Source organism: Gorilla gorilla, chromosome 11, assembly GCF_029281585.2.
Source record: "Gorilla gorilla gorilla isolate KB3781 chromosome 11, NHGRI_mGorGor1-v2.1_pri, whole genome shotgun sequence".
In the NCBI taxonomy this organism is placed as follows: Eukaryota; Metazoa; Chordata; class Mammalia; order Primates; family Hominidae; genus Gorilla; species Gorilla gorilla.
In genome coordinates, this window is record NC_073235.2 from 31,511,763 (window position 1) to 31,523,321 (window position 11,559).

The following is an 11,559-nucleotide window of genomic DNA, read 5'->3' on the forward strand; positions in this document are numbered from 1 at the left end:
TGATGCATAGGCCTTGATTAAAAAATACATATATTCAGAACAGAAAAATGAGGGACTGTCACATGTAAGCGAATACAGTAATGTGATTTAGTTAAAAACAAAACAGAAATCCGAGGCGGGTGGATCAAGAGGTCAGGAGATCGAGACCACGGTGAAACCCTGTCTCTACTAAAAATATGAAAAATTATCCAAGCGCGGTGGCGGGCGCCTGTAGCTACTCAGGAGGCTGAGGCAGGAGAATGGCGTGAACCCGGGAGGTGGAGCTTGCAGTGAGCCGAGATTGCGCCACTGCACACCAGCCTGGGCAACAGAGCGAGACTCCGTCTCAAAAAACAAAAAAACAAAAAAACAGAACATCAAGCACTGGCCTGGAAGTGAGGACTCCAGGCAGACTTTTCCCAACCGTGCCACTTGTTCGTTCTGTGACTTTGGGTAAGTAGCTTGCCGTTTCTGGGTGTTAGTTTTCGCCTTCCGTAAAATAAGGCTGCCGGTGAAGGGCTCAGAGCATTTGCAGCCCAAGCAGCGGAAAGCAGCCCCTTTCTGCTGCAGGCGGTGGGAAAGCGGCCTTGTTGGCAAGCCTGCCGTCCGCATTCCGTGCTCAATTTCCTGCCTCGGAGGGAGATGGGTAGGAGTAGCAATCTGATTTCCAATCTCATCTCTCTCTAGCTGTGAGCTCTCTGGTTAGTGCTGCGCCTGATCTGAGTATCCTCTGTACAATGGGGATAGTACCCACTCCCCTTGCAGTTACCGAAAAGATCAAATGAGACGTGTGTAAATGCTTAGAGCAGTGCTGGGCACATATTACATACTCAGTGCTATTTTTTATTATTGGCTTAATTATTGAAATCAAATATTAACCTCCTTACCTAATGTAGGAATTCTCTCTACAGCGTATCAGACAACTGGCTATTCTCACTCTGCTTGGATGCTTCCAGTGACAGGGGACTCACTACTTCTCCCAGCAAATTGTTTCACTAGTAGATAGTGCTTCTGGAATTTTACGGAATTTTAAAGCTGAGAGGAACGTTATAAATCAAGTGTAACTGCCTCACGAGAAAACCCAAGTTCAAGAGGTGAAATGAGGCCGGGCACGGTGGCTCACGTCTGTAATCTCAGCACTTTGGGAGGCTGAAGCAGGTGTTCGAGACCAGCCTGGGCAACATGGTTAAACCCTGTCTCTACTAAAAATACAAAAGTTAACCAGGCATGGTGGTGCATGCCTGTATTCCCAGCCACTTGGAAGCTGAGGCATGAGAATCACTTGAACCCAGGAGGTGGAGGTTGCTGTGAGCCAAGATTGCATCACTGCACTCCAGCCTGGACAACAGATCGAGACTCCGTCTCAAAAAATAAATAAATAAATAAATAAATAAATAAAATTCTACCTTCAAAATTACTGTCTCCTAATACTTTATAACTACTATTTAGTTTGAAGATGATCTGTTCTCTCTCTGGAAGCTTTTAGAGCTTTCTCTTTGTCATTATTATTATTATCATTATTTTGAGAGAGGGTCTTACTGTATGGCCCGGGCTGGAGTGCAGTGGTGCATGATCACAGCTCACTGAAGCCTTGACCTCCTGGGCTAAAGTGATCCTCCTGCCTCAGCCTCCCCAGTAGCTAGGACTACAGGCAAGTGCCACCATGACTAGCTAATTTTTTTTTTTAATTTTTTCGTAGCGATAGATAGGGTCTCAAAATGTTGTTCAGGCTTGTCTCGAACTCCTGGCCTCAAGTGATCCTCCTGCTTTGGCCTCCCAAAATGTGGGATTACAGGCATAAACCACTTTGCCCAGTCTCCTCATTATTTTTATTTATTATTATTTTTTGCTTATTATTTTTCAATTTTATACTTGTACCTAGGAATTGATTTTTCCTTATCTCTTGTTAGCTCTTTATAAGTCCTTTCAAATAAGGTCATTTTTTTGGAAATGTATCTCCATTATTTCTTCAAGTATTTCCTCCACTCTATTTTTACTTCTTACGCCAGCTGAATTTATTGCTCAGCTGTTCGCACTTTTATGTTTATCATCCACATTTCCAAGCTTTTCTTCTCTATTTCTTATGTTTTAGTCTTATTGTGAGACCGCCATCATCATCTGTTCATATATTCTTTCTTCAACTATATCCATTCTATTTCATTTGTCAAATTTGATTAATTTCCATTTATCAAATTCTTTGTTTTAACTATTTTATTTTTCCTACCTAATATTTTCACTTAGTTTTTTTTATGATATCTTGTTCTTGCTGCATATTGCTAACATTTTCTCTTGTCTCCTATTTAAGGAGCATTATTAGATTTTGGGACCTTCTGCTTCAACATGTGTGATCAGATGATATGTGCTGCTTGTGTAGACTTTTCCTCCTCAACTGTCCAGTTATTTGGCTGTGGGCTCATTTTCCTTTGGGAAAATGTTTGGTCATACGTACTGGGAGGGGCCAAGGCCAGCCTCATCTATGTTGGTCCCGGCCATGTGAGGACTGAGAATCCAGGGATCACAGACCCCTTAGTGAATCCCTGTCTGAGGCCAATCCACTAATCACTCCTTTGGCTGGAGTTTTCACTTTTAAACCCTTAGGAGGAAATAAGATAACCTATAGTCCTGGCAATTTGGTTGGAAGCACGGTGAAGGAACTACCTGAGGGCTGTCTGTGTCTATTTTTGTGAATTCTCTCCCATGCCCCCGCAGAGTTTGTGTTGCTGATATGAGTGGACAATGCTCCGGGCACTGTTAACCCTCTTGCTGAAGGAGTCAGGCTGACGACTATCTCTCTCAAGGCAACTTGAAGGAACAGAGCAGAATGTAAAGGCTGCCCAACCAGTTCTTCATGATGCCCAGGCTACACCCCCACACTAATTTCAGTAGTCTTCAGTCTCAGAGAGGGTAGTGAGAAATTCCCTAATTTCCCTGCTTAGTGTTAGGAATCCATGTGTCTCTCTCCTGTCCTTCCACTATCTGTTTAGGGTTGATTTTGAAGATCTTTGCAGGGATTCTCTACCATGTAGTATCTTATTTATGTATTTATATAGAATGAATGAATGAGGTGGTGTGTTATTGTCTTTTTCTTTTCCTTTTTTTTGAGACAGGGTGTCACTCTGTGGCCCATGCTGGAGAGCAGTGGCATAATCATGGCTCACTGCAGCCTGGACATCTCTGTGCTCAGGTGATCCTCCCACTTCAGCCTCCCCAGTAGCAGGGATCACAGGCATGTGCCACCAGGCCTGGCTAACTTTTTGTAGAGACTGGGTCTGGCCATGTTGCCCCAGGCTGTTCTTGAACTTCTGGGCTCAAGCCATCCTCCTGGCTTCCCGAAGTGCTGGGATTACAGGTGTGAGCCACTGTGCCCGGCCAGTATCTTCATCTTTATAATATTTTATAGTATCTTCAACTATAAAATGGGGATAATGGTCACCTCAAAGAGCAGTTGTGGATTTTGGATATTTTATATCAGTTTCCAGAAAAAAATAAATATTTGAAAAGTATTGAGTTTTTTTTTACTTTCAAAAGACCTAACGCCTAATTTTTCTTCTCCGGGAGGGAGGAGTATGCAGATAGGTCAGTTGGCTAATTCCATCAGCATTTTCAGCCCTGGAACAATGCTCTTTGCGGGATTGTGTTACGGCTCCAAATACTATTGACATTAACTACTAACCTCCCAGGAGCAGTGCCCAGCAGTTTTTCTTGTTGATGGTGTTGGTACATATAGAAACCAACGCTAAGCCTCAGAAATCAAGGCTGAACCATGTGATTTCTAGTTCTAAATTTTCTCTATTTTGCTATTCAAAGTGGTCTATCCATCCATGTGGTCAAGTTTGAGGAGCACAGGCTGCAATGTGGGCAATCACAAACCTTCCAGGAAAACTGTACTCGTGCTTTACATGTTATAGTTTACAAAGTTTCTTTTTTTCTTTGCTTTATTTTCCCTCCCTCCCTTCCTTCCTTCCTTCTTTCCTTCTTCCTTCCTTTCCCTTTCTCTTTCTCTGTCTCTCTCTCTTTCTTTTTTCTTTCTCCTTCTTTCCTTCCCTCCCTCCACCCTCCCGCCTTCCCTCCTCTCTTCTCTTCTCTTCTTTTTCTTTTCTTTCTCTCCCTCCACCTCCAGGGTTCAAGCGATTCTCCTGCCTCAGCCTCCCAAGGAGCTGGGATTACAAGCAGGCACCATCATGCCCGGCTAATTTTTGTATTTTTAGTAGAGACAGGGTTTCACCATGTTGGCCAGGTTGGTCTCAAACTCCTGACCTCAAGTGATCCGCCTGCTCCGGCCTCCCAAAGTGCCATACAAATTTTGGGATCTTTTTTTAATTTCTGAGAAAAAATATCGTTGGAATAATAATAATTATATTATTATTATTATTATTATTATTATTATTATTATTATTTTGAGAGGGAGTTTTGCTCTTGTTGCCCAGGCTGGAGTGCAATGGCACCATCTCGGCTCACCACAACCTCTGCCTCCTGGGTTCAAGCGATTCTCCTGCCTCAGCCTCCTGAGTAGCTGGGATTACAGGCATGGGCCACCACGCTTGGCTAATTTTGTATGTTTAGTAGAGACGGGGTTTCTCCATGTCGGTCAGGCTGGTCCCGAAATCCCGACCTCAGGTGACCCACCTGCCTTGGCCTCCCAAAATGCTGGGATTACAGGCGTGAGCCACTGAGCCCTGCTCTATCATTGGAATTATGATGGGGATGGCATTGAATCTGTAGATTGCTTTGGGTAGTATGGATATTTAAACAACGTTAAATCTTTCAATACATGAACATGGCATGACTTTCCATTTATTTGCATCTTCAGTTCCTTTCATCAATGTTTTAGAGTTTTCAGTGTAGAGATCTTTCACTTCCTTGGTTAAATGTACTCCTAGGTATTTAATTTCTTTTTAACTACTATAAATGGGATTGCTTGCTTGCTTGCTTTTTTTTTTTTTGATAGCTTGTTGTTAGTGTATGAAAATGCTACTGATTTTTGCATTTTGACTGCATCTTGCAACTTTACTGAATTTGTCTATTAGTTCTAACAGGTTTAGGGTGGTATTTCAATTCTTTCAATGATGAAACCAAGGTCTGGAAAGGTGCAAACTTGTCTAAAATCCTGTGGCTAGAGCCAGGTTAAATCCCATCTTCAATCTCAACTAGTAGGGTAATACTTTCTGATTTTTAAGTGTGTCAAATGTATCAACAGTATGCATGGTGATTTTAGGTAATAATTATCCTTTCTTTCCATATATATTAGAAAAAATATAATGAACAAACCAAGTCTGGAATTTCATAGTTATTCTTGTTTAGGAAATATTTTTTAAAAGTGAATTTCTGGCCAGGTGCAGTGGCTCATGCCTGTAATCCCAGCACTTTGGGAGGCTGAGGCCGGCAGATCATTTGTGGTCAGGAGTTTGAGACCAGCCTGGCCAACATGGTGAAAACCCATCTCTACTAAAAATACAAAAATTAGCCGGGCATGGTGGTGGGCACCTGTAATCCCAGCTACTTGGGAGGCTGAAGCAGGAGAATTGCTTGAACCTGGGAGGTGGAGATTGCAGTGAGCCAAGATTGCACCACTGCACTCTAGCCTGGGAAATAGAGTGAGACTCAGTCTCAAAAAAAAAAAAAAAGTGAATTGCTTGAAATCATAAATAATAAATTCAGCTGTATTGTAGACATGATTAAAGTTGTGGAGGTGACCCCATGTGCTTGAGATTTAGGTAACTCTTCCCTACCTTACATTATAGATGCCATTCCTCTCATTTATAACAATGTTAAGATTTCTTCAATATCATTCTGTGCAATGTATTAAAACAAGGAAAAAGTAAGTAAAAGTTCATTCATGAATATTTCCCTGAACAGCATTTTTATTGCTTTCTTACTTTTAAAAATTACTTTTCCATTTCCCACACAAATGTAACTGAACAGTATTCATTGTATACCAGGAGTATTTCCCTTAATCCAACATAATGACTTACTACAGATAGAAATGAGGCAATTGATGTACTTAATCCTTTATAAAAGCTTAGAAGCCATCTTAAAATACTTCGCAGAATTTGCAAATACAGTATTTTGAGTAGGATTTTCAAACGTTTACTGTGGAATCAGAGCACAAATCTCCTCTCCAAGAAGAGAAACGTGAATACTAAAGACTCCTATTGTGCAGTGTGGATGAAAATGGAAACATAATTCACAATTTGTTGTGGACAAGGAGCCTCACAGAGAGAATGTTTCCATGGTCTTCAAGTGTATTACTCAGCTATCCTACTAGCATTTTTTTCACTGTGCTGACAACAAAGGGAAGAAAAAATATTCACAACCCAGGTTGCTAAACTAAGAGCTTTAATTAATGAGACTCCAGAAAGGGCCCTAGCAAGATAAAAATGTGATTGCACTGTGCTCTCTGACCTCAGTTGCAGGTTCTTTGACTTCTCTTTCGTGTTCTCAGACCCTCAGTGTGAAGATATAAGGGCTCTCTGAGATTGCAAGTTGTTTTGCTAAAAAGCCTCTTTACACATCTGGAATATAACCTCTTAAACCTAACCCAGGCTTATGTTAACACCATGGCTTTAAACCATGCTTAGACTGCATGGAATCATAAAGATGTTGAATATAGGAAACGCTGTTAGTTTATAAATTGGGCCTACTATTAAGTTCTGAGGTCATTAGTTTGTTTTGTTTTGTTTTTGTTTTTGTTTTTTTGTGGGTTTTTTGTCCTTTTTTATTTTTCCAAACTATATGTGCTTTGGAAATCTAAGGGGTGGGTACAAAAACAGTTTAGCCTGGTTTTTTTCCATGGTTGCTTCCACCAAGATGCCTCTGGCCTTTTCTCATCCAAAATCAACATAAAGCTGTTTCTCCCATATCACCACCATGACTACCACACAAAGCCAAGATGCCTCCATTTTTAAATTTGTTGCTTCACAGACTTACTACTAAACTCCTGGATGATGGGGGAGGTGGGCAACACGAGGCCCAGAATCATGCCTCTCTGTGTGATACTGGGCAAGTTACTTCACCTCGCTGAGATGTTTATGGGTCTATGAAAGGAATGATCTGCACCATTTGCTCACTAGATCCCCCTTTGCATCTAAGCCATGATAATATCCCAAATAAGATGAAAGGATTTTATACAGGCGTGCCTGCATATTGACGTTTTGATCAATGACACACAGCACATATGACACTGGTTCCATAGAATTAAAACACCACATTTTTACTGTACCTTTTTTATGTTTGGCTATTTTTTTGTTGTTTTGTTTTTTGAGATGGAGTCTCGCTCTGTTGCCCAGGCTGGAGTGAAGTGGCACAATCTCGGCTCACTGCAAGCTCCGCCTTCCGGGTTCAAGCCATTCTCCTGCCTCAGTCTCCTAAGTAGCTGGGATTACAGGTGCCCACCACCATGCCCGGCTGTTTTGTATTTTTAGTAGAGACAGGGCTTCACCATCTTGGCCAGGCTGGTCTTGAGCTCCTGACCTCAGGTGATCAGAAATGACATCAGAAAGTAATTGGGCTAGAAGAACTTTAATTTGGAAGCGAAATACAGAATCCAGGTGAGTGGGCTTACTGGGAAAGGGTCGTGCCACGTTGCTCCCACAATGGAGGGCCTTATGATGGCGATGGTTAGGTTTCTGCTCTCCTGCTGCACCACCATTTCTCCCAAGGCCTTGCTGTAGGTGCAAGAATTGGGCAGATCTCTGATCAGCTTGAGTGTGATCTTGTCAATAACAGCGTCATCTAACCACCTAAAAAGTAGTCAGAGTAAAAAGAATTCTAGCAGCATATGTTAGACAATAGACCAAAAGGAAAATGTGACACACAAATAGTCAAACAAAACTTCCACCTTTTAGCCTTGGTTCTGGAATTCAGAACAGTCACACGATACCAAGTTTGAGTGCGTACCTGTTCAAAGCATGCATGAGCTCTTTGCTCTCCACTGCTAAGCCCAATCTCATCAGCCAAATCCTATGCCCTCCCATCTAGAGAGATAGGTAGGTAGACAGACCAATAGAATCAATAGCAATACCACTTTATTGTTACTACTAGTATAGGGCTATTAGTACTACTTGATTAGTATGACTTTAGCACTCTATTACTTTATCAATTACTTTATCAATATTATTACTTTATCTGTAGTAGTGCTAATTTGAGGTAATTACATACAACCTCTTTACTTCCTCTCCAAGAAGCTCATAAATAAATTCATTGCATGAATTTTTGAGTCCCAGTCATTCTCTCAGTAGTGTGCTAGATGCTATATGTTCAGGGAGTTTGAGGCTCTCATCCAAGGTGTTTCAGTGGCAGCCCTGTTCAGTGTTGTCCCATAGAAACCAGTGCAGTGATCCTGATGAGTTTAGCTTTACATTTGAAAAATTTCATTCAATGCAAATCAAACCAAAGTGACTATGTTTGGCAGACTGACAATCTCTTTTAGCAAATCTATGTAATGTATTTTGAAGGTCTGTTTAGAGTCTGGGCTAATAACTTGCTAGTTATTTCCAGAGATTTCCAATGAATTCTGAAGTCTGTGAAGTGGGGTGATTATAGTACTCTGAAATTGCTTCAAAATCATGAATATTGAATTCTCCTACTTATAATATGACATGTATCATGAATAACTGAGTTACCATAGCATTTGCCTAATCTTTCTAAAAATATGTCAGAACTGGCCTGGCAGAGTGGCTCACACCTGTAATCCCAGCACTTTGGGAGGCCGAGGCGGGTGGATCTTGAGGTCAGGAAATTGAGACCATCCTGGCCAACATGGTGAAACCCCGTCTCTACTAAAAATACAAAAATTAGCTGGGCGTGGTGGCACATGCCTGTAATCCCAGCTACCTGAGAGGCTGAAGCAGGAGAATCGCTTGAACCCAGGAGTCAGAGGTTGTAATCAGCCAAGATCGCACCACTGCTCACCAGCCTGGTGACACAGAGAGACTCCATCTCAAAGAAAAAAAAAGAACCATTTGATAAACCCAAAGTGTATCTACACGTCTCTAAGAGAGCAAAAATTATTGTCAATTAAATATGTAACATTTATTCTAACTGACAGATCTATGTGGTTAAATTATTGATATAGCGTTTTAAAAATTAAGCTGCCATTCTAGCTGCTGTGTGATGGTATCTCATTGTGGTTTTGATTTGCATTTCTCTGATGGCCAGTGATGGTGAGCATTTTTTCATGTGTCTGTTGGCTGCATAAATGTTTTCTTTTGAGAAGTGTCTGTTCATATCCTTTGCCCACTTTTTGTTGGGGTTGTTTGTTTTTTTCTTGTAAATTTGTTTAAGTTATTTGTAGATTCTGGATATTAGCCTTTTGTCAGATGGGTAGATTGCAAAAATGTTCTCCCATTCTGTAGGTTGCCTGTTCACTCTGACGGTAGTTTCTTTTGCTGTGCAGAAGCTCTTTAGTTTAATTAGATCCCATTTGTCTATTTTGGCCTTTGTTGCCATTGCTTGACATAGGAACGCTTTTACACTTTTGGTGGGAGTGTAAACTAGTTCAACCATTGTGGAAGACAGTGTGGCGATTCCTCAAGGATCTAGAACTAGAAATACCATTTGACCCAGCGAATCCATTACTGGGTATATACCCAAAGGATTATAAATCATGCTACTATAAAGACACATGCACACGTATGTTTATTGCGGCACTATTCACAATAGCAAAAACTTGGAACCAACGCAAATATCCATCAGCCATAGACTGGATTAAGAAAATGTGACACATGAGACCAGCGGCGGCAGCGGCGGCAGCGGTGCTGGGGGCGCAGAGGGCCGCGCAGGCGGAACCGGGCGAGCACGCGAGCTAGCGGAGAGCGGGCGGCCTTGCGGGAGGCGGCGGCGGCACCCCAGGCCCAGCCGGCGGGGGAGGAGTTCCAGGGCGATGGGGCCGCGGCCGGGCCTGATGCTTTGACAGCTGGAAAGAGCGCGGAGCCAGCGCCTGGTCGTGAGGGAGGGGAGCGCTGCTAGGAGAGCGCCAGCCAGCGAGAGAGGGAGGGAGCGCCTGGGAGGGGGCCGGGAGCGAGGGACAGCTCGGGAGAGCCGGAGCGGTGGCGGCTGTGGGGAGGCTGGGCGCCCTCTTCCCTGCAAACCATGTTTGCCAAAGGCAAAGGCTCGTTGGTGCCCTGGGACGGGCAGGCTGGGGAAAAGTTAGCTTTATACGTCTACGAATATTTACTGCAGGTAGGAGCACAGAAATCTGCACAGACCTTCTTATCGGAGATTCGCTGGGAAAAAAACATCGCCTTGGGAGAACCGCCTGGGTTTTTGCACTCGTGGTGGTGTGTATTTTGGGACCTTTACTGTGCAGCTCCTAAAAGGAGAGATACTTGTGAACATTCAAGTGAAGCAAAAGCCTTTCATGATTATAGTGGAGCAGCTGCCCTGAGCCCCGTGCTTGGCAACATTCCCCCCAACAATAGGATGCGGGGAGGCCGAGTCCCGCCAGGTTTCTTTCAGGGTCCTCCGGGGTCACTGCCCTCGCCGCACGCACAGCCTCCACCTCACAATCCTAGCAGCATGATGGGACCCCACAGTCAGCCTTTCATGTCACCGCGATACGCAGGCGGCCCCAGGCCTCCCGATCAGAATGGGAAACCAGCCTCCGGGAGGAGTTCCTGGGACACAGCCATTGCTGCCCAATTCCATGGATCCCGCACTACAACAAGGCCACCCCCACATGGGAGGATCAATGCAGAGAATGAACCCTCCCCGAGGCATGGGGCCTACGGGTCCCAGCCCACAGAATTACGGCAGCGGCATGAGACCACCACGCAATTCCCTCGGCCCCCCATGCCCGGGATTAACATGGGCCCGGGAGCCGGCAGACCCTGGCCCAATCCTAACAGTGCTAACTCAATTCCATACTCCTCCTCATCACCTGGTACCTATGTGGGACCCCCTGGTGGTGGCGGCCCTCCAGGAACACCCACTATGCCCAGTCCCTCAGATTCAACAAATTCCAGCGACATCTACACAATGATTAATCCGGTGCCGCCTGGAGGCAGCCGGTCCAACTTCCCGATGGGTCCCGGCTCAGACGGTCGGATGGGCAGCATGGGCGGCATGGAGCCACACCACATGAACGGATTGTTAGGGTCCGGCGACATAGATGGCTTCCAAAAAATTCTCCTAACAACGTAAATAGTATTAGCAATCCTCCAGGCACCCCTCGAGATGACGGAGAGTTAGGAGGGAACTTCCTCCACTCCCTTCAGAATGACAATTATTCTCCAAGCATGACGATGAGTGTGTGATCCCCCCTTCTCCAAGACGCTGAGAGAGCCGGCATTGCAGGCGGGAAGATGCCAGAAATTATGCAAGAAGTGAGGTGTCATTATCCAGGAGCTGGTAGGGAGGGCATCTCCTGCTCCCCTCAAACCCTCCCACCCCATTCACTCCCACCTTTCCCAATTTTAGTTTCATGCAATAAAAAGGCTGAACTTTTTATTCCATAAAAGAAAACAAAAAGAAAGAAAGAAAGAAAATGTGGCACTTATACACCATGGAATACTATGCAGCCATAAAAAAGGATGAGTTTGTGTCCTTTGCAGGGACATGGATGAAGCTGGAAACCATCATTCT

The 11,559-nt window shown here is 43.9% G+C and overlaps 1 pseudogene; it reads left to right on the forward strand.

Moving 5' to 3' along the window:
* Positions 1-10,055: 10,055 nt before the first annotated feature.
* LOC101143305 (single-stranded DNA-binding protein 3-like) lies at positions 10,056-11,346 on the forward strand (annotated as a pseudogene).
* The last annotated feature ends 213 nt before the right edge of the window (positions 11,347-11,559 follow it).